Source organism: Cupressus sempervirens, chromosome 1 (genome assembly GCF_028749045.1).
Source record: "Cupressus sempervirens isolate cs-2001-9-10 chromosome 1, ASM2874904v1, whole genome shotgun sequence".
NCBI lineage: Eukaryota > Viridiplantae > Streptophyta > Pinopsida > Cupressales > Cupressaceae > Cupressus > Cupressus sempervirens.
In genome coordinates, this window is record NC_143118.1 from 785,802,121 (window position 1) to 785,826,774 (window position 24,654).

General features: G+C 31.5%; 1 pseudogene; it reads left to right on the plus strand.

The window, feature by feature from the left end:
- The window catches only part of LOC149580215 (uncharacterized), a 94,198-nt pseudogene that overhangs the window by 14,903 nt on the left and 54,641 nt on the right, over window positions 1-24,654 (plus strand).

Genomic DNA, 24,654 nt, shown 5'->3' on the forward strand with positions numbered 1-24,654 from the left:
AATAATAGCATAGAAAAAGCATGTGAACTATTTTAGTGAGTTCCACAATGAAATGTAGTATTCAAGTTTAAAATCAAAGTCTGGAACTTTTGCTAATTCAAGATCTTAGTATATTAAAGCATTTGATATTCTTCAAATTACTTATCTCAATACAAGATTCTTTTAGCCACAATTTTGAAGAAACCACTTTCCTTCAATAAAATAATCTTATTTGTCTCATCATGAAAAGAACTACAGTCAAGAAAAAACATTTGAAGGTTCTGATTTAGTTCCATTTTTACATAGATTGTCATGATTTGAGTTGAGTTGACTTGGTATGGATACATGTTTAACATTTTTTTTATAGAAGTAAAATTTATCTCATTGCCCTATTATAATACCATTTTATAAAAATAATTATTTTTAAAAATAATTTGAGCAAGATTGTGCACCTTTCGGATGTCTTCAGAATTAAAGATTTTATGCAATCTTTAAAAATAGTCATTCGATACTTACAATATGTTTTGTCTAGTCTTATTTGAGATTTTTTTTCTCCAATATCACTCTAAGCCAAGGAAAAGGGTTCAATAATAGTTTTATATTGTATTTCTCTCTAGTTTGAACTCTAGTAACATATATTTAGTTTTCACACCCAAGCTACATGTCATGTTTTGTGTAATATCCACTTGATATGTTTTATGGGGAGGTTAAACTGGAAATTATGCGAATTAATTTTTGGATTGAATTGTCTAATTTTTTTAGCATCAACGTTTTGGATCACACTTTGTGATCCATCATTAGGATGAGAGAATATAAGAATATAAATTATGGATTATAGATTATAGAGTGTGATCTGAAAATCATCAAATCTAGAAATGAATTGACACATTTCAAATAGATTATGTAAATCTGATAATGTTAAACTGGGAATTACTGTGAAACTACTCCACTTTCAACTCTTATCAAGTTTCTTGTGAGCTCAAACCTAGAGTTGGATGCCATTGTTTAAAACTTTATATAGTATGAAAATGTAATGAGAAATGTTAGTTAAAATTACTGAATTTCTGTTATAAGTAATTTCAAACATTGGAAGCACATTGGTTATCATTATTAGTCCTTGCCACCCATAGGCAGGGACAAATTTTTTCACATCACTCCTTTCATTAATTTGTCCCTCGAGAGTCTGAAAAAACTAAAAATGTTCCAACAAAATTCATTGGTAGATAATATTCTCCATTTTAAACAAATTCTAGGCTCAATATTCTTGTTTTCCCATTGCCTCATGAATTTATTCTTGACAGTCCTTTTTGTTTTTCTACTTAAAAATCTTACATAAAATAGGAGTCCCCATAACGTGGTGAGTAGTGGCAACAGAGTAATGCATTTCACCAAGTGTCCTCTATAGACTCTACACATGGCTTGTGCATATAAACTTAACCTTAGGCACATCGACTCGTACTTACTTCATACTACAATAGAGTTTTCCTTTGCAGTGGGTGGACAGTGGTCTTAGCCTTGCATATTCTACTCTGCAACTCAATGCACCAGACACATATATCGATTTCATGGGTTTATTATATTTTAAAGGTGATATTAATAATTAATTTCAAAATTTCTAGTCCTAATCAATATACATTGTATTTTGTTCCTAGAGTTTGATTATACAAAAGGGTTTCACTTCTAAGAGCAAGCAACTGGATAGTCCCAACAATATACCATTGGCTATGGAGGTGGGTATTATGTTTTTTGTTAACAATGTGAAGACCATGTGCATTACAATATAATAGGAGAAATATTGAACTTATTTTGTTGGAACATTTACTATATAAATGTTATGTGTTTGCATGCTTTTCCCACACCAACATATCTCCTCTATATTCTTAAGTTGCATAAGAGTTATTCATATTTTTGGAACTTAAAATGCTTACAAGTGCTGCTGCATTCCCTCATTTTCACTGGTATTAAATGATTTACTCTCTATGAATCAGAACTAGCTTTTTCTCCCCACAATCTATAATCTGTGTATGTTTAGGGCTGTAAAAAGTCAGAAAAGGTTTTTAGTTTTATCAGGTTAGAGAAGATGCAAACTTGTAGATCTTCTATTCCACTGAGCTTCCTTCTATTCATGAAATTTCTCTATTTCCAAATATGTTTGATTACTTGTGTAGATTTTGGGCTCCTAGGTACCGTGTCCTTGGATTTATAGTCAGAAGCCTTGCATGCAGAGGAGATGTATGGACACATGTTGGTGAGATTTAAAATAGTTAAGGTTAAGAGTAATGACTAGTATAACTAAAAGAGGGCAATAGAAAATAGAGGTAGAGAAACATTTTAGTTGTAAGTGGAAAAACTGGTTTGTTAGAGCTTTTATTTGGGTTTAGTAAGAAACATAAAACCATGGCTTTGTGTTTTATATTGTTGTTGTTATCTCTCTCTCTTGTACAATCTATGTTTAGTATGAGAACATACAACTACTTTTTTCTATGAGAATGTTTGCACCACCGCAACTACAAAGAACACTATGTTTATTTCTAGATTAAAAGTATATAGATTTAACATCATTTTATTCAAGATTTTATTAAAAATGAGAATGTCAAGTATAAATTTTTCTTACATCTGACCAAATGACTAATATCTACACCAAATCTCTTCTAAACATAGTTTTGTACCCTTGATAGATGAATTAGGCTTCATATTTGTTTCTCAGTAGTGTTTGTTGCATGATTTCAATTGTAGTTTGAATGATCAAATTTGTATAAGATTCACTTGCCTGTACTCGAAAAATATAGAATCAATTCCACTATTTAAAAGCATAGGGCTTTCACTATCAATGCAATGATACAACCATTTTACCTAAGATATACCTATCCACTATAGAGCTAATGAATTAGAAATTACTTCTATAAAACTCTATAAGATTGACATGCAAAAACTTCTTAAATACTTTGATATAACATGGATACTCTATTTTATAGATAGTCTAGTGAAATACTATCTTGAATAATTCAAAAAGATGGTTTTTAAATAGCAGGGTTACTATTTTTGAGACAAATAGATATTACTTAGATTTATCAGCTACATTTAAAAAAATAAAAAGGCAAAACATTTCATCTTTGCATTATGACTCATGAATTGTATCAATTTTCTTATTCTTTAAATATGTTTACAAGTATCTTTGTACCACTCACTCCAATTGTCTTTTTTCATTGTTTTCAATGTTTATTTAAATTCTTAATCTTTCATTGGTTAGTCTAATTGGAATGATTTGTTCAAGTGTTTCACAAATGGTGTTTGATTAGAAAAAGTTTCTCTATAGCTTCAATACAAGTGTTCCAATCAGAATAGAAAACCTCTACAAACTATTATTGATGAGCACATCTTCTTACATGCAATTAGATTAAAATATTTTTCATTCATGGAGTTTGGTTTAAAACTAAAATTGTTTATTTCTCTCTAGATCTCATGAAATTGTTGTAGCTATAGTTGAGATTTAGGTTGTGATGGTGTATATTTTAGATCACTTAACTATCCCATTCAAATAGGTTTTAAAAGGTGTTTACTTAGCTTATGTTGTGATAACCTATAATAGCATTTCTATCTAGGTCATGGGATAGTTCAACGAGTATTGTTTATCACTCAGTTCATGTCATGTTTGTAACATAAATAATTGCTCAATCTTGGGAATCAATCTACCTATAGACAAGGCTTTTTAAATCTTAACATGTGGAGATTTTAGGACTTTTTTAATTACAATAATGTGGAAATATGTGTTCACCCAGTGGACTATGTAGAGTGTGCTTCTGGGTTTGAATTGCATGTAATTGAAATTTCATCTATACAACTTGAATGAATACTATATATGACACAATAACATGAAAAAAAAACTAGCCATTCCATTGTGTACAAGCCTCAGGTCTTGCCAAAGAGCCCAAGTTGTAGGACAAGAATAGGCTTAGTTGAGAAAGTTTATATATCTAAACTGCCATTTGGCATCTTTTGAAGCTTTTTCTTCGGTGGAAAGTTTTGAAATAATGACATAACTTTATTATTTGCATTGAATTCAATGATTGTTGTGATATTACATACACACCCTTAGCCAACCCCACCAAAGGCAAGGACTAGAGCTACAAGCAGCCCTTGTTTCAACTATATCTTCCAACAATGATGCCCTAGAACACCTAAAGTAGTATAAATGTTCTTAAGAAAATGCACAACTCAATATCTGATTACCAATAAGAATATTTAGTTGAAAATGTTGAAATTCTTGATGGATATCTTCAATACCTGGCATCACCTTATCAAATTACTAATTGTAGAAGTTAAAATAGAGGTTTATACCAAAATGGATACACATTTGTGAAGAGATTATGTTGCAAGTTTAGGAATTTGTTTACCCACATTTAAAGATGTGCAAGAAATGTTAATTATTTGATATGTATGCATATTGAGCTGAGATTTCCTACTCTCATCCAAATTCAAAACTTCATCACAAAATTATTTTTTGAATGGAAATAACTATTTTCTATGATCAAAATATTTGTTTGATTTCACACTTGGTTTTTTAAGCACTATGATTTCTACTAATAAAAATTATAGCAAAAAGTCTTCTTCTAGCATGAATGGTAATATAGTAATGAAGATATCAACAAAAATTATAGTGGAATTTATTGAAGCAAAACCCTCTGGAAGAAATTTTACCTCAAAATTTCATTTCCAAGCCCTCAAAAGAAGTCTTTTTAAAACCCTCAAAAGATACAATACCCAAAAATGTTGATGTCGAACCCTCGAAAGATGTCTCACGTAAACCCTCGAGGGCATCTGCTTCCAATTATGGGAAATTTTTCCTTCCAAACCATCATAATCTACTAGGGAATAGACTTCCTACACTTGATAGTGTACATCTTCAATCAATTTTCTAAGAAAAAATTGTTAGGGTTGTTTATTTTCTTGGCTTCTTTTCCCACGTTATCCCACATGGATTCATTCCTCTGTTGGTAGTTTCTAAATTTATTTCCATCTTTCTTTTATTTTATGCTCTCCCTCTAGCTATTCAAACACATTAATCAAACATATGTATATGTGCCAAGATGCATAACATTATGGGATGGACATGTCATTTTATGTGGGACCTCCCCATCCTCGTGATATTGGATGCATTTTTTTAATGTAATGAGTTATTATGGAATTTTGCATTGAGATTAGATATTATTATTAATACTTATAACAATAAAATTTTATATGATATTATATATTATTTTTCACATCTGTTCATAATGAGATACTACTATTTTCATAAGATATGATTTTATGGTTGAATAAAATAAAAGGTATAATAAATATATATATTAATTGTTGATAATGTTGTTTTCTTAATGTTAATTCTCTTGAGAATGTAATGGTTCATAGTAATTAGGTTTTTTCATTATCATCTAACTAGCTTTGTGGCTTTATAAATTTGTTATTAATATTCATCTCATTAGGGCAATAATAAATTTGAATAATTTTCATTCATATGCATAAAATTATGATAGTATATTTTTTTAATTGTATGATTATTTTATTACTATATATTTTTATTTAGTATAATTATGGAGTTCCATTCTAGAAGGGGTCATGATAATGGGTGCAAAAGGGAGACTTTCTTGGTAAATATTGGCCCTGAAATATCCATAGGTTCTCTATAGAGTGACCTACTACCCTATCCTAAAAAAATAGCACAGGGAAATCATAGTACATATGTATTTACTAAGGGACTTGATTATCAATTGAAATTAATATTTCTAGTTCACATAAGGTTATGTCTAAAGTCCACTAAATTTCTTCAAATTGAAAAAAGTTATATTTTTTTCTTTTTCTTTTGACGAACTATCCCACAAAATTGTATTAGTGTGGAAAGGTTATGCTTTGTTGTTTCCTTTAAATATCTTTTTGTTTTTTAGGTGATATGATGCTTGGAAGCTTACACTTTATTTGATATAATATACATAAAAAATGATATTAATTCTTAAATTATTGAAAGGAAAAAATATTAAAATCATAATCATTTTAATACTAAACATATTACTTCTGCATGTAGTTGAATTGCCAAATAAGTAATGAGGGGTATAGTTTCTTGGAGGAGTAGCTTAAGGCATGTTTTATGTTTCTTGAGTTAAATTCAAAGATTCAAAATTGGAAATAGTATTATTGATTTAGATCTTGGATCTAAAATTATTGAGGTTGTAGGTTTTCTTCTTGAGTAGTTTTTAATGAAGCATGGATATTGGATATTAAGGTGAAATGGTGTTTGGAAGCCTATGCTATTGTGGATATAATATATAACTATTGTCCAGTGATACTTGATGATATGAAAGTGGACGTTTAGATGATACATGGTTGACAAGAGCCTAAATGTTTGATACTCAATGGTTATGGAGGTTTAATTTGAGTCAATATTACCTTCCCCTAAAAGTTTGTTAGAATATTTGTCTTGGATGCCTCAAAAAGAATTTCTAGTCTGAAATTCTTGTAGTTGGTAGATTTTAACCATGATGGAATTATATATTATCACATAATCCAAAGTAAAAAATATCTCTTAATGGAAACATTGTCTTTAATTCATAATTTTTATAATCTCTAGTCTAGACAAGTTTTTTTAAAGATATTGGCCTAGTTGAAATAGATTTCTTAAGGAATATCTTGGAAAAATGTATTATCCTTTCTAGCCAAAGTTTTGAGGACCTCAATTTTAAGTGCATAGTCCTATAATACCATCAGTCTCATATTATTTAAGCATGGAAAATCCATATACCTTTTTCATTTCCTAGAGTGATCAAGATTTTTGTTATATTTGTAAAAGAAATGTAAAAGCTATGGCTATCTATACTTAGAAATGGTAGAAAATGTGCAATAGGTAGGAAATAACTCATCATTTTATATGTTTTGTTTTGAAGAAAAAAAAAAAGAATATGTACTAAAACCCTAGCATAGAATAGAAATAAACATTTTAGGAAAAAAGGTTTTCATTTATTTTGTATTTGCAGATTTTGGATGATTTTCTAAAATGATACCTATTGCAAGGTCATTCAACATTTCTCCTTTAGAAAACCATAGATTTTTTGATCAATTCTTATGTACATGCAAAATCTATATCAACCAATGAAATTTTTTGAACCTAGAAGAATTTATTTTTCCACCATCATCGAAGGCTTGGGGCTTGCATCAACCTAAATAGTTTCCATTAAAATAAGAGACATTCCATAGCTTCAGTCTTACCAAATTTATATACACATTTACTACTGTCTCTAAGTTTTAGTGATGCACAACTTAGGAAAATGTTAATGACCATATTAGTGGTTTGTGGAATAAAAGTAGAAGAGGAGAAGCACCAAAATACCCTTTATATTTACATGCAAAGGTAGAAACTAAGTGTAAGCAGGAAAAAATAAAGTGAAACATTAAAAAATGATTCATTCTATGTACTTATTTTTGTGGGTTTCATTTTATTTATGGTGTTTTGATTTTTTAATTTAGAAATGATAATAATATTAGAATGTAATTTATACTTAAAATCAGTAAATATAAATTAAGACTTATATTTAAAATAAAATTATACATATTGTGATATTGCTATCAAGATTTAACTGTGTGATTTTGATTCAAACTCATTGACCCATGTTTCATGAGTAGTGATTCAACATGAATCCATCTCTCATGAGAATAAATGTTACACTTAGCACTCATTGGATCTAGGGCATGCTCCATATCTATTGTGTTTTATGTTTATTAAACAATATGTATAATTGATAAGTAGGAGATAATTTCCAAAATGAGTCAAATTGTAATATTGATATGTTATAATTATTATTTACCAATTGATGTGTCATAAATCAATCAATAAATATTAACTTTTATAACATGAAATTCAAAGTATTTTTATGTGCTTTGAAGGGGAATTAGAATGTAATTTTAGTTTTTGAGACACCTTAGAGGAAATTTTCTAGAAAAGGGGAGTTGATTATTTATTGGAATGTACTTAGTTGAGGGAGAGAATTTTAATTCTTTTACAATATTTGAGGAGACTTGCATATCATTTTTGAGACGATTTGTCATCATTTAGGAAATTGTATAGGTGACTAATTATTGGTGACCAATTATTTAGTCATTTATTTAGTCACTTATCTATGTCTAACCTTGTGATTTTACCTGATGACCAAATTTGTCATTTATTTAGTCACTAATAGTTATAAATTGTAAAACATTACTACAATTTGATCATTTTTAGTCATGTGACTAAAATTTTTAGTCTTGTGACTAAAAAATTTAGTCACGTAGTCATTTATTTGTTAAAATTCTACTAGTGTAATGCTTGGTGCTTGTACAATTGTAAACTTGGCATCAACACAATTTTTGTTCCACTCAACATCTATAGAGATTTCCCTTACTCAGTAGCTACTATAGGCTTGGCAACTACTAGCAAGTCTCCTAGCTCAACACCAACTAGCATTCCACTCAACATCCATTGAAATCTTTCCATGCTTGGTAACAACTTGAAAACTTAAAGATTTAACCCTGAACTTTTCACAACACCTTACATCTTTATTCATGCTAATCTATCCATTTTAGTGCTAACTGTTGGAATTATTTTACACTAACTGAGATAGGGGGTGAATTAGGTATTCAAGGTCTAGATGTACAAATAAAACTTTTCTCATAATTTAACAAACCCATAAAAAATTCATACTCATTCATGCATTCATTGTGCATCTACTAAAATATATATGTTACTATCAAGTCAATCTTGCAGAAATATAAAGCATGAAATACAACACATTTATCAACACGTTTGACATAATGATTTAACATGGAAACCCAATTTGGGAAAAACCACCAATAACATGCTACTTCCTTTTCACTCTTCTAAAATGATGCCCTATGAAAAGCCAACCCTATTCAAGGTTACAGTACACATTGTTAAATATGACCCAGTCAGGGGATTTCAATCACCCTATTAAAAGTAAGCCTTGTTAGAGGACCTTAGGCCATTCACTTTGAATGCCACCCTATTAAAGGATTTTCCAAGGACTGTTAAGTAAACCTTACTCCGAAGGATTTACCTTAGAAAAATACCATTGCTAGAATGTAATAGTAGAGTTTTGATTTGATACAACTTACAACTTCACTTGTAGATTATAGATCTCTATTTGGTCCTCAATTCTACTTGGCATCCATTCTTTGTAGCTCTGATAGCTTGTTCACCCCTCAAGCCTTCTTTCTTAGTATGCCATTACAAACTCTTCTCTTGTGTCACTTGAAGAAGAAAACCCCCTTTCTCCTTCTCCTTCTCAAGTTCTTGAACCAAACTCTCTAACTCTCTCTACTTAATGACCATACATTCCTATATAGAGGAAATTAAAATATTTTCCTACTCATTATTGCTCATCTAAATTAGGGTTTTAGATGGATTAGGTAGGATACAATGTATCTACAACATATCTTTTCCTCTCTAGAAAATTCCCTTAGAATCCATTTGAATTCACCTCCAAAATGGTTTACATAAGATTTTGTGCCACCATCTCATCAATCTTATCTTCCTCCTGATTCACAAGTTCCAAAAAAATAAAAATTTTAGCTTTTATTTAGAAAATATTTGATCTTTTCCATAATAAAGTAGCTCGGCATTATCAATCTTATAATGCTTGGGACATACTGCATCACTTAGCATCAACTCTAAAATCACTTGGCATCAAATGGATTCTGTTGGTGCTCAACATCAACTAAAATTTACTTAGCATAGATACTATCTTGCTCAACATCCACTAGAATTTTCTTTCGCTCGGCTCCAATTGACTTTTTGCTTGACTTGAACTAACTTTTCTTGGAACCTACTATCCACTTGGTCAAGCATGGCAGATGGACTTTGTTTAACTTATTCTTCTAAACTTTCTAAGTGTAGCCATCCATTTTTTAACCTCAAGTAGATCATTAGTACATTATGTTATCACTATCTTAACTAATAATTGTACTTTATTACATAATCATAACTCAACCTTTCCTCTAGGTGCTTTTGTTACATCTTGTTGATCAAATCCTCCTCTTCAATCAACTAAATGATAGTACTTGAAACATATAAGTAATTATCTTATCAGAAAATAGTAGGTTTGACATCAGTGAAAAAACAATAATTGAAACATAGTCTTCTTCAAGAATCTCTTTCTTAGCAATACTTTTTTCAAATGATCTTTTTAATCATATATCAACAATCTCCCTCTTTGGCATTGATGGCAAACCAAACTGATCAACCAAGTCAATAAAATGATGAACATCTTGTTTAATCAAACTAACTAGGTTAAAATAGTCAAACAATACCAAAAAGAAAACTTGTATTGAAATATTTCCCTCTATCAACAACTTCCATCTTCTGATTAAGTTATAAAATATAACTTCCTTTGAGTTCCTTCTTCTCTATCTGCTAAATTTCTTTGTCCATAGCCTTGTACTAGTCAACATCTTCCAATGCATCTTTTACTATCTTAGGTTCATTCATGCTTAAAAAATATGATTTCTTTCTCAATCTATTTCTTTTCATTGGCCATGCATCTTTTTCTCCAATGATTTGATCTGTAGGATGATGTCTATTGACATATTTGGACAATCTCGGTTTAGTTCTTGTAACTACATTTTGCGTCGCAACTTCTGTGACACTGTGTACATCTCTATTAATTATTTCAACATCTCTTTCATTTATACTGATCTTAGACTTGTTGGTGGTTTGCAACTTGATTTGTAGCATCTTCTTTAGTAGGCATTTCTTCATAGAAGTATGCAAATGATTTTTATTCTTTTGGTTCTTTTGTAGGTTCAACCTCATGTACTTCTGTAAATTCATCAAAATTCACATTTGCACTTTTCGTAGTTTTTTTAGTGTTAGTATTTAAATGCTTGTAAGATTTACTTCTCGTGGAGTAACTAAGGAATATACCTTCATTACTTTTTACATCAAAATTTCCACTCCTAACATCTTTAAGAGTATGACATTTTCTTCCAAATATGTTAAAGTTTTTTCACATTAGGTGGACATCCATACCATAGTTCAAAAGGTGTTAAATGAGTACCTTTCTTGACTTGCACATGGTTCAAGCTATATATAATAGTACTTGAAATTTCTCTCTAGTATTTTTGAGAAACATTCGTCTCCATCATAAGTGTTCTAGCGCAGTCCATTATAGACTTGTTTCTTCTTTCAACAATTCCATTTTGTAGAGGGGTCCTAGGTGCATATGATTCCTTTGTCATTATAGAACATCTCAAACTCATTTGAAGTGAAATATCCTCCTTTGTCTAATCTCAACCATTTTGGACTTTTATCTATTTCTTTTTCAACTCTTGCAAAGTACCACTTAAATATTTGAAAAGCATTAGATTTTTGTTTTAGAAACATGACTGGCATCATCCTAGAGTAATCATCAACAAATAGCATTATGTACTTATCTTCTCTATAGCTTTACACTTCAATAGTTCCACACAAGTCAGTATGAACAATTTCTAGTATTTCTTTAGAGGTATAAGCTTTACTTTTAAAGCTTAACTTTATTTTTTTTCCTAGCTAACATTGTCTGCATACTATACTATCAGGTTTCTTCAACATAGGCAAACCTCTAACTCTTTTCATGTTACTGAAACTAATTAGATTATCAAAATTAACATGACATAATCTCTTGTGCCAAAGCCATACACCACCAAATTTTGCAATAAGACAAGTAGCATCCTCTATATCTAGATATAATAGATTGCTTCTAGTTTGATCACCTTTTACAATCAGGTTATTTGTGTCATATATCTTGGTAGTTTTATTTTCAAACCCAAATTTGCATCCCAAATTATTCAATTATGATGGACTTAACAAGTTATAATTCAATCCTTCAACATAGTATGCATTGCCACATGAAATCTTGTCTGTGATTTTGATAGACCCGTTTCCTTTTATCAAACATGGTGCATCATTACCATACCTCACACTATTTCCATCAGAACAAGTTAAGGTAACAAACTTACTCTTGTCTCTAGTCATGTGATGTGAGCATCCATCGTGAATGATCCATTTATCATTCTTTTCCACACAAGTCACAAGTGTAGTTTCCTCATCCTAATTAGATTTGTCCTTCATTGCAACATACACCACTTCATCATCATGTTCATCAAAATCATGTTCATCAGCAATGTAGCATGACTTCTTGCCTTTGTCTCTGTAGTCTCTGCCATCATCTTCTCTTCTATTTTTGTGGTTGTTTCCTTCTTTGTATTTCTTCTTCTATGTACATCTTGCAGCAATATGACCAGCTTCATTGCAATTGAAACAAATGATTGGTAACTTAGCTTTGAACTTGACTTTTCCTCTATGAAATCTTCTTGCCAATAGTGCTTCCAATTATTCAATGTCTTCCTCATCTATGTTGCTATCACCGGATGCATATTTTATCTTTTTCTTCTTCTTTTTCTACTTTACCTCCTTAGAATCCCTCAATAAATTTTTTTCTTTGAAAGTTGATTCAATACTCTCTAGGTTGTAGTTGTCAAAATTAGATAGCTCAAAAGAAGTGAGTCTACCTACCAGACCTTCAAGGGTTAGATCATTTCTTCGTATACATCTTAACTCTTCAATTATAGAAACTCTAATGGAATAGATAGGTAGTAATGTCCTCAAGACTTTACCTAGCATAGTATCATCATCTATTTTACCAATAGCATATTTTATTGCACTAACAACTTCTTTTATCATAGCAACATATTGAACAATATTCTCACCTTCTTCCATTCTCATGTCATTGAACTTACCTTTGAGACTCTCTAACTTGGCTCTTTGAACAATTTTTTCTCCTCCATAGATGGTGGCTAGGGCATCGCACATCTTCTTTGCACTATCACATACTTTTATATCATCAAATTTGACATAGCTTAGGGTGGAGGCAATCTCCAACATCACTTGATTGTGTCTTTCTTTTTCCCCATATCTTAAGTAGTTAGGGCTCCTACTGGATCAATATGGTCCATTGTAATGGAAGATTGTGCATGATCTTGAAGTCCTTCAAGGTGTAGCTTCATCAAACTTTTCCATGTAGGAAATTTATCTCTATTGAGCTTGGGTACTTCTCTTTTTGACATCTTCATCTTTGTGCTTCTAGTACCTTAAAAATAATCCTCTTAAGAAGATGGCTTTGATACTACTTGTTGGAACTATTTTAAAATAACTGAGGGGGGGGGGGGGGTGAATCAGTTATTCAAGTTCTAGATGTACAAATAAAACTTTTCTCTCAATTTATTGATCCCATAAAACATTCATACTCATTCATGCATTCATTGTGCATTTACTAGAACTTATATGTTATTGTCAAGTCAGTTTTGTAGAACTATAAAGCATGAAACACAACGCATTCATTTGTACATTTGACATAATGATTTAATGTGGATACCCAATTTGGGAAAAACCACCAATAACATTCTACTCCTTTTTCACTCTTCTAAAGTGATTCCATGTGAAAGGCCAACCCTATTAAAGGTTACAATACATACTACTAAATGTGACCCGGTCAAGGGATTTCAATCTCCCTATTAAAAGTGAGCCTTGTTAGAGGACTTTATGTCATTCAGATGGAATGCCACCCTATTAAATAATTTTCCAATGATTGTTAAGTCCAGCTTACTCCAAATGATTTACCTTAGACTGATACGATTGTTAGAAAGTAACAATAGAGTTTTGATTTGATACAACTTACAACTTCACTTGTAGATTACAAATATCTACCTCATCCTCAATTCTTCTTGGCTTCCATTCTTTGTAGCTCTAACAACTTGTTCACCCTTAAAGAATTCATCTTCTTAAGCCTTCTTTCTTAGTACACTATTGCAAACTCTTCTCTTGGGTCACTTGATGAAGAAAAACCTCTTTCTCCTTCTCCTTCTTAGGTTCTTGCACCAAAATCTCTAACTCTATTTGCTTCATGACTAGACATTCCTATATACAGGAAATTAGAATATTTTCCTACTCATTATCCCTTATCTAAATTAGGGTTTTAGATGGATTAGGTAGGATTCAACATATCTACCCCATATCTTGTCCTCTCTAGAAACTTCTCTTAGAATCCATTTGAATTTTCCTCCAAAATGGTTTACATAAGATTCTATGCCACCAGTTCAAAAAAACAAACTTCTAGTATTTTATTTGGTGAATATTTAATCTTTTTCATAATGCAGTAGCTTTGCATTATCAGTCTTCTGATGCTCAACACATACTGCATCACTCAACATCAACTGTAAAATCACTCAGCATCAACTAGATTTTACGGGTGCTCAGTATCAACTAAAATTTATTAGCATCTACTAGCTTTCTTGACATCCACCAGAATTAGCTTTCATTCAGCTCCAACTAACTTTTTGCTCAGCTTTAACTAACTTTGCTCAGCACCTACTATCCACTTGGTCAAGCTTAGAAGATGAACTTAGTTTAACTGATTCTTCAAAACTTTCTAAGTGTAGCCAACCATTTTGTAACCTCAAGTAGATCATGAATACATTATGTTGTCATTGTCTTAACTGATCCTTGTACTTCATTACATAATCATTACTCAACCTTTCCTCTAGGTATTTTTGTTACATTTTATTGATCGAATCATCAATCAACTAAGTGATAGTATTTAAAACATATAAGAAATTGTCTTATCAGCAAATAGAAGGTTTGACATAACTGAAAAAACAATGATTGAAACACATAGTCTACTTCAACAATCACCTTCTTAACAATACTCTTTTCAAATGATCTTTTCAATCAAATATCAAAACTAACTTCTTTAGGAACTTATGTATGATATAACACTTTGAGTATCAGTCCCACATTCCTTTTGTTGCTTAGTTTGATCAAGTGTGAGTACTTGACCTATTAGGTGAAGTGATCCCTTCTTCCTTTGATGTACTACCACCATCTTTCTTCATCCATGTCTTATTCATCTCATCTCTGATGTGTTAAACATCTTCCTTTCCTTTAACTTTATCAAATTCAAAACTTGGTACCTTGGACCTAGTTGGACAATGCTTACTGATGTGACCAATCTTGTGATAGCTGAAACATGTGATTTGACTCAACCACCTCTTGTAATTACCATTTATGTGAGTCCTAATGTAGTTTTTAGGTACATGTTCATATTCTTGACAATAATAATAGCTATATATTGTATTGTAATCCCAACTATAAGAGTTTTCATAGATTCTTATCTTTGGTGGCTTGTTTCATGACCACATGGACTTGGATCTACATTCAAAGGCTCTATGTCCATACTTTTAACATTTGTAGCAGTGTCCTTCAAATCTTGTTGCATGCATGGTTCTGGTTCTACATTCATGTGCCTAATGACCTTGTTTGTTTCACTTGTAACAATGAGACATGTTCTTAAGCTTAGCATTCTGATTCATATTCTTTCTCCTACACACATTAGCAATATGTCCTTTCTTACCACAACCATGACAAATAGGTTTGGAGTTCTTACCTCTATTTTTCCTTTCTTTAGCAACTTTGGATGATTCTCCTTCTTCATTTCTTGTGTAGCCTAATCCTACTAAATCATTTTTGGATCTAGGGGATTTTAGTAATTGTTCAAAGTACTTGATGGCTTCATTTGGCTTGTTGAAACTTTCAACAAATTTTCTTTATCTCTTTACATCATTCTATAGTTGTTCATTCTATAATTTCAATGTAGTAATTTGAATGTCATTGACATTCAGCTCATGATGAGAATTTTTCATTTGACTTCAAGTATCCAATTGCATGTTTGAGATCCTAGATAGATCTATTGAATTTTCTTCCAATCTGTTTGCCAAAATTGTTTTTTCTTCCTCAATCATGACCTTGTTTTCTATGGCTTTCTTCTTTTTCCCAGTCACTTCACATTGTAGTATAGCTTGTGATTCTTGCTCCAACTTGAGATTTTTGGTTTCTTCAACTTTTGATCTATTCTTTTCCATTAGATCTTCAATTGCTTCATCAAATTCACTGGAGTTACCATTTGCAAATAGTTTGTGGTGTTAATCTCTTTGTATTGTGTCTCATTGTTTGCTATGTCAATTTCTTTCCTTCTTTTCAAGGAACTCTTCAAAATGTCTCTAGCTTCATTCAATTGATGTAATATGAGATGTATTTCAATCTCCTAGTTCTCAATGGTTTTTTCTAACTTATAGACTTCCATTTCAAGATCTTTCCTCTAAGCTGCAAAGCTTCTTCTTTTGAGAACTTAGCTCTGATACCAATTTTTGGAATTGTAAATAGGAAAGGTAAACTTCTGAGGGGAGGGGGGTGTGAATCAGCAATTAAAATTGTAAGAATTTGGTATAGCTATGATACTGTGTAAGAATTTTCCTTAAGAAAAAATTCACCCAAGAGCAAGGAACTCAAGCACAAGCACAATAGTAGATCAAAAGAGTATGATTAGAATATCAATATGTATTCAATTCAATGTGAATGCACACTAGGAGTTCCTATATATAAAGGCCTCTAGAATGCTTCTAGAATGCCTAGGAGTTAGCAACATGAAAAGTCATATAGCTAGGCACATATCCACTAGGTTTGGGTTATCCTCCATTAAGCATAGGAGTAAGTGCAATGATGAGAGGATAAGCCTACAAAGGTTTGGCATGCAAAATTATATTGTAGACACCATGTGCTAAAATAGGAGTGCAAGTAACTATGTTGTCTACATGACATCTCAGTTAATTATGCAAACTCCAGTGTTGTAGACACCATGTGTTGAATTAGAGTTCCTTACTCTATTGTTGTCAACATGACAACTCATAAGAGTACACAAAATCCTAAGTGTCTCACCTAAGAAATAATAAAATAATGCATTGACCTAAGTAAACTTAAGTAAAGTGTAATAATTAAATACTTATTTACACAAACACCCCCCCTTAAGTGGAACTTAGGGGAATGCACTTAAGCTTACAAAAGCTAGGATGAAATGCAAGATGGGTTCCGACTACTAGGCCATGTTAGGTACCCATGTACAAAATATAATAAAATATCTCATTACATGGAGAAAGAGGGAAAAACTCATGGGAAAAACCCTCTCCCAAAAAGAGAGATGAAAGAAACAAGATGCATGGATGGATGGAGTAATCAAAACCCCCCCCCATTATGATATACATCAAGTATATACAAAAGAGAAGTATGAGAAGGACAAAACCCCATAAGAGGAAAAAGTCCCCCCCATAAAAGAGAATAATAAGAAGAAAATGTAGTCCCTCTTCCCAAATGTAGTGTGCTGATTAGTGATAGCTGATCCAATGTAGAAGCTAATCCAATGTTGTTGAATAATGTTTCTCCCTTTTGGAAGAAACAATAGCAAAGGTATAGGTGTGATTCTTCCCCTATGTGTAGAAAGAATAGTGAAGATGAATGATGTCTTTGAAATGTACTTAGTTGTCCCTATGCCAATGTTGATGGTCACTCCTTCCAATACTACTAAAAAGAACATGTGCAAATCAAGCAAGGATGGATGTAGAACCTATCCCAAAGAACCATCTATCTCCTCAAATGATAAAGAGACCTCCTAACATTGTTGTACATAAGGATCCACAATCATATCAACTTGTGAAGTTCAATCATGTAGAGAATGGACAAGAGGTCAGAGTAAGCCCTTGTAAAAATTGGAGAAGGATATTCTTCATCAAAGAGAAGATCTATATCAAAGGATGTCTCCCAAATTTTCTATTTATGACTCCACAAACAAACCTGAAATATTTGTGAAGAAGTCATCCATTGATGCTGGAGCTAGAAGACAAGGTGTACCTTGTTGTGCTGAAGTATGTGAATCTATCACTATGGCAATGGATGAAGTATTTGTTTCAACAAAGAGAAGATAAATATCATTGATGATGTCTCCCACATCTTCAATGTGAGACTCCATGAATAGACCTACAATATCTGGAAGGAAGTCATCCCATGAAGCTGAAGTAGGAAGACATAATTTTTCTTGTTGCACTAAATCAGAAGCATTTTTTGCTAGAATTGGATCAATAGTATCAATAGGAGTATTAGGAGGTGTGATCTTATTTGGAGTTGGAGGAAACATAGCTGAAGTGACTAATGATAGAATGCCTTCTAGAAAAGGAGGAACTCATGGATCTCCATATGCTTCCCAAAGAGCCATCCAAACATCATGAGGAAAAATTTCCATACGAAGAGGAGAAAAAGATTCCTTACTCATATTATTATACATAAAGTGAATAAGAAGAAGAAGATGATCTACTCAATTAGGATTAGGTCGAAATATGTTTGAGTAGAGATAAGGAAACACTTCTTGATGTTCTCATAGATGATCAACCATTAAAGCACTACATTTATGATAGTTCCCCAGTGTAAACTTTGGTCTTATACTAGATTGACATATGTAACAAAACTCCATGAGATCAATAAATGTATGCACCTCCCAAAATATAGAAATAATTAATCAAACCCCCTAATATATGATTTGACACTTTATAGGTAGTACGATTATAATGGGCAATGTAGGGCCTATTTTTGAAAATAGTATTTTTGTCCATAGAACCTATAATCTAATTGTAGATCTAGAAAGTAGACAAAATAATATTCACTTGCAAAAAAAATAGAACCTGATTTGGAGTCAAGATTAGCCCGTATGGAGCATTTGAAGTGGAAAAAATTGAGATTTGCGAGTTTAAAAAAAAATTAGGAACAAAGATCACAAACCACCTCTGTTATTATTTTTCTTGAATCACCATCATTAAACCTCTACAAATCAAATTCCTCTAAGTTTCATGTCAAAGGTCCAATTTTGGTGAAACAAAAGTCAATATGGAAGTTTTTTGACCTTCTAAATATGATGAAATGTCTAATTTGTACCAATAAGCTCCAACCTTGTCCTACAAAAAATCTCTCCTCTACAGGCCTAATGGCCAAAAAAAATTCCAAAATATAATGCAGATCTAAATTTTTTTTTGGTAGAGATGTAGATGAAAAAATGCAGATCTAAAAATTAAACGTACGGATCGGAAATGATCATACCAATTTCACAAATCAAGCTTTTTGGTTGCCAATTTGTAGAAAAATACTGTCTCAAATTTGACTATGGCCCAATATAGAAATATTTATAGTTGATTTTCACTAAATTGATGTTCCAAACATAATGGCAAGGTCCACATTGGCTCTAGACACTCCCAATTTCTATGGATTCTTCAAATTTAGGTTGAGGTACCCTCAGAGAGGTAAAGCAAGATTGATCTTGAATGGCTATGTAAAGAAAATTTTCCTCATCTCTGATACAATGTAAGAATTTGGTATAGTTCTAATACCATGTAAGAATTTTCCTTAGGGAAAAATTCACCTAAGATCAAGGAACTCAAGCACAAGCACAATAGTAAACCAAAAGAGTATGATCAGAATATCGATATGTATTCAATTCAATGTGAAAGTACACCAGGAGTGCTTGTATATATGGAATGCTTCCAGAATTTCTAGGATTTAGCAACATGATAAATCATACAACTAGGCACATGTCCACTAGGTGTGGGTTATTCTCTATTAAGTGTAGGAGTAGGTGTGATGATGAGAGGATAAGCCTACAAAGGTGTAGCATCCAAAATTACGTTGTAGACACTATGTGCTAAAATAGGAGTGTAAGTAACAAAAATAACCTATTAGGGTGTTTCAATATAGATCTTATCATTGGCTTTGGTTCCCTGATTAAAGATCAAATCCATTTAGTGTCCTTCTTGATCCTTTTTTACCTGATGTGACAATTTTTGTATCCTTCTATTCTTGTTCTCATCCAACTAATTCTACAATTTACTATCATTGCTAAGTCACCTTGAATTTTCTTTGGATAAATTCAATCATTCATTCTTTTTACCTCCTGTGACATGATCTCTTTCATACGCTCTTGATTATTCTCTATATATTTTTTTTCAGGCTTTGTCTCCCTTATAAAAGCTTTGGTGGCTTAGGGTTAGGTATGAATCTATAGCTAAGATTCATCCTTTTTGTCACTTAATCCTTCCTATTTTATGATTAGCTGCATGTAATTGAATAGGAAATTCGCATACAAATTCATCCTTACCTTAAAAAGATCATATTCTATTCTTTGGTTGGCTAAAAAATGGTTTACATAGTTGTTTGTGCAATCACAAACATGTATATCCTGTGTTACTCAGTACTTGAGGTTATTGATGCTCAACACATACTATAATTGTGATTTTTACTCAGCACCTAAACTACTTGACATCTATTGTTTACTTAACACTTGAATCACTCAGCATGGTCTATCTACTTGGAGTTTGAGTGACTCAGCACATGAGTGACTCGGCACAATCTTGTATTTACATATTATACTTGGCATGTATTACTAGTTCGACATAAACTAAGTAGATGTCTTATGTGTGTTGACACTCAATTGTCAAAACCAATCTGAGATGAGTAGTTTATCCTTTGAAAGTCAGCCATGATATTATTTTTGTATGGATTTTAAGATGTTATCATATTTCTACTGAAGATAAAGTGAGATTTATGCTCATCATAGCTTTGTAGAATATTCTTAAAAGAAAATTATAGTTTAATAGTTTTTTCTATTCAAAATGGTTTCAACAGAAAGCACTACCTTATTTAGTTAGAATATTTGGATTTTATGTTGGAAAATCTTTGAGTTAATGGATCTGCATTAATGGCTATTTTTAGTTGTATGCTTGATATAAATGTCTTTTTGGTTAATTGTCTTAATGTCAAATATAATTATCCAAAGAATTCTTTTGTTTGTATGTTGGTTATCATACACTAGATTTGATTCTAATGTACTTTTATATAGCAATCATATTTTGCAGTTAGACAGATTTGAGTCATCTTCTCTATATTCATCTCTACAAGTTGAGCCTACCCAATCAGAGGTATTTAAGCACTCCCTTACTTGGAAGGAGGATACTATAAAATATCAATGAAGATAGTAGAAGATTTAGCTTAAGATTAATTTTTTGTTCAAGTGATAATTTGAATATTTTTGGCTAGTATTTTATAGGTGAGTTCTTCATTTGGTCTTTTCTATTGAAATTTTGATTATCATGTATTCCAAGCATGGACATGGTCATTTTGTTGTTTTCCATTTTGCTTCATGAACTAAAAATTTTATTGGCATAAATTTATAGAATTATGTAAGGATGTTGCATTATAGATTCACACTAAAGACAAAATTTTCTTTTTAGTTTCATGCTTGGAAGTCTAGTCATTGAATAAAGCTTTAGACATGGAGTCACATCTGTATCAATCTATCTCATCCATCATGGGAAGGAGAGAATGAAAAAATAGTAAAGGATATTTATGCAGAGTTTTCAATACAGTGAGATAGAGATCTTACTAGTTTCCAGTTTGGTTCGTGAACTTCAAATTTTATTCACTTAAATTTATAAAATTATGTGAGGATGCTACATTATAGATTGACCATGTAGACAAAATTGTCTTTTGGGAATCTAGTCTTCAATGAAAAGCTTAGACATGGAGTCTCATCTTTAACAATTAATCTGATCCAACTTAGAAAGTAAAGAATGAAAAAATACTAAGGATATTTATGCAAAAAATTTATAGAACGGTGAAAAAGAGATATTTCTTATAGCTATTTTTATTAGAAAATTCAAAATAGAATGCATAGTTTTGGAAACATTTTATTTTAGATTTACTCATAGTTAAATGCTACAGGTCATCTTACAGAGCAAAGCAAATATACAACCATAGTCAACAAACACAACATGGCATATCCTATATTCTAATGAAAATTTGTTATCTCTTTTCTATGTAAATGTTATGCCCTATTCATTTTGAGTAAACTTCAAAAGTAGTTGTTCCAGTGTTGAAGTTCTTGTCAGATAAAATGCATAATTTTCATATAGTGGTGTTCAGTTTAGGATACTTTTCTTCTTCAACCTATGCATTGTACTGTACTTTGAAAATCAACTATCATGAATATGAAATTCCTTTGTTACTTTGATTAAATAATATATCATTATTCACAGTTGACAAAATTTCTGTCAACTTTGGCAATATCAAGAGTGCATAATGAGGCATGTTACACTTCAATAGTTATGCTTTTTCTTACTGTCTTGGATGCTTTCTTTTCAAAGAATGCATGTCCATGTTATATGTTTATGTTCTTCTTTCTCTTATATTCATACATGCTTCAATACATTGTTGTCCATAAATTAAAAATTCCTGATATTCTCTTAGAATTTAGCAGTTCAAAAGTCTACCAATTAGAGTGCTAGTAGTAGGCTATTTTTGACAAATTTTAGTTCAATTCCAATTTTCCATGAGGATCTTAATTTGTTCTTTATTATCTACACTATTATTATTGAATCCTTGTTATAAGTTTTTTGTTAGAGTAAGCAACAAATTTAAGATGATTGAATTTTTTTAGTGACATATAACATGAATATGTTTGTATGCACAAGCAAGACTTGAAGAGGTTGAGTATAGACTTAGTATTACCAGGCATCAAATGGTTGGTAGTAAATTAGTACCCTTGGCACCATCCATGCATAGAAAGTCTAACAATGTTGACAGGATACAAGATACAAGCACATTAACACAGATAAATGCACACTTATGCTCTACCAATTCTAGTTGGTGGTGGAAGTGGGAATACAACTGGTGGAGGAAGTAAATTTGTAGTGGGATTAGGGACAACATGTGGAACTAAGACTTTTGGCTCTTTGTATCACACATCTCCATTATCACAATCCAATAATCAATATATAGGATCAGAAAAGAATGAGTTGAATCTTGTTGAATCAGCTAAAAAACTTCATACTATGCACATATTAGGTCAAAATGTCATATCAAGAGGTCAACCACTTTTGGAAAAACCAAACATAGGCATTTGACCAAACACATTGCTTGTGCTAGCTTTAGTTGAAAGGATACCTATGGTAAGGTTTGACATTCCAGATGCTTCTGATTCTTAGAGAATCAAATGACATGTTGTTTTAGGTCCATTGACACACAAGTTGTGGTCTAATCAGTCAAGTATACTAGGCAATGGCCCATTGACATCTAAGTGTATAGAGTCTTCATTAAAATCTAACCCTATCCTTCATTCCTCAATATCTTGTCATGATGGTACATCAAAATTTTCTCCCAATGTCTCACCACCTAGTCTATCTCCATCCCACAAAACCACACTATATGTGCTTCCCAAGCCACCTATTGATTTAGAAAAGCCTTAAGGTCTTCTAATATATCTAATATAGCTCATTTAGCACATTTTTTGGGTAAGAAGAGTCAAGAGAATTGAATTATACAAAAGATTGGATCAAGAATCCCGAAGCCTACATCTCCATTGCCTCCACCTCCTCCTAGTCTTGTAACTCATAGTCTATCTATACCACCCAATGGTCCAAAGGGTCAATTTTTGTAGCTACCAAAGAGTATAGAAGTCTTAGAAACTATACAACTCCTTGAGGAAGCTCTTTCACCACCATTGATGCCCATCCCCTTTCCTAGCATTGGAGAAAAAAAATCCAGTGCAAATATTTCTAGCATATATAAAGAATCATCAGAAGTGAGTATGCTTTATAAGAATATATATTTAGTTTTCTTTTTCCTTGAAAGTTTCCAATTAAATCATATAAATCATAGTGTGTGACCATGCCTTTATAATCTTTTAGATCTCAGTGTATTATGTAAATGGTGAATTATATAGTTTACATGTAAGTATTCATACAAAGATTGAAGAAGTATTATATGTTTGCGTTGATGAGATAATCAGAGTTTTTGTCTAATGTTCATGATATCATTAAATCTTGAACAATCAACCCTAAAGAATTTTAATCATAAGCACTCTGATAATTCAAGTTTGAGTTTAAGTATGAATATTTTGTTAGTTTGAAGAGGTGAAAAGCTGAATTATAGAGAAATTTATAAGTTTTATAGAGTTGGAGCAGTCCTTTGAGTATTCAAGGTAGCGTTGAAGAGTCCAAGGCATTGTTAATATCTTGTAAATAATTTTAAAACTATTTCATGTTTAAGAAATTTAGAGACATAAAAGGAATGTTAGGATTGTAGTTTGAAAATAAGTCCAATCCTTGCAGAACTTGAGATCCTCCTCACTAGGTGAGTCACACAATAACATGCTGACAAGTTTCTGTAAAATTGACAGCAACATTTTCTTAAAAAGCTTGCGAGTAAATACCAAAAAAATTTAAAATTAGGAATTTTCCTCCAAAAATTGATTCAAATTCATCTACTTTAGTTTTCTTGCTTGTGCTTAAAAATTATACTTCAGTTATGATTGAATATTATATTTTTTAAGTTTTATAGTGTGAATAGCATGGGAAACTTCCACAGTCCAGAGTGCTAAAAAGAAACTTTTCAAAACATGTAATGTCATAGACATTGTGACACTCTATATATACATTGTGACACTCTATATAGACAGTGTGACACTCAATAAATGGATTCAAGATGATAGATAATATGGTTATTGTTGAATGTGAAGTCTAAAAGTCATCTGAACATTCATACCTCCTTGTGATCTGGCCCCTTTGTTGTTTATGAAAGTGTCTCCCAATGAAGTTTCATGATTCTTCCTCTTCATGTCCTTAGTAAGAAGAATTTCAACATCATCAAATCTTAATATAGTTTCTTTCTTTACAACTTGT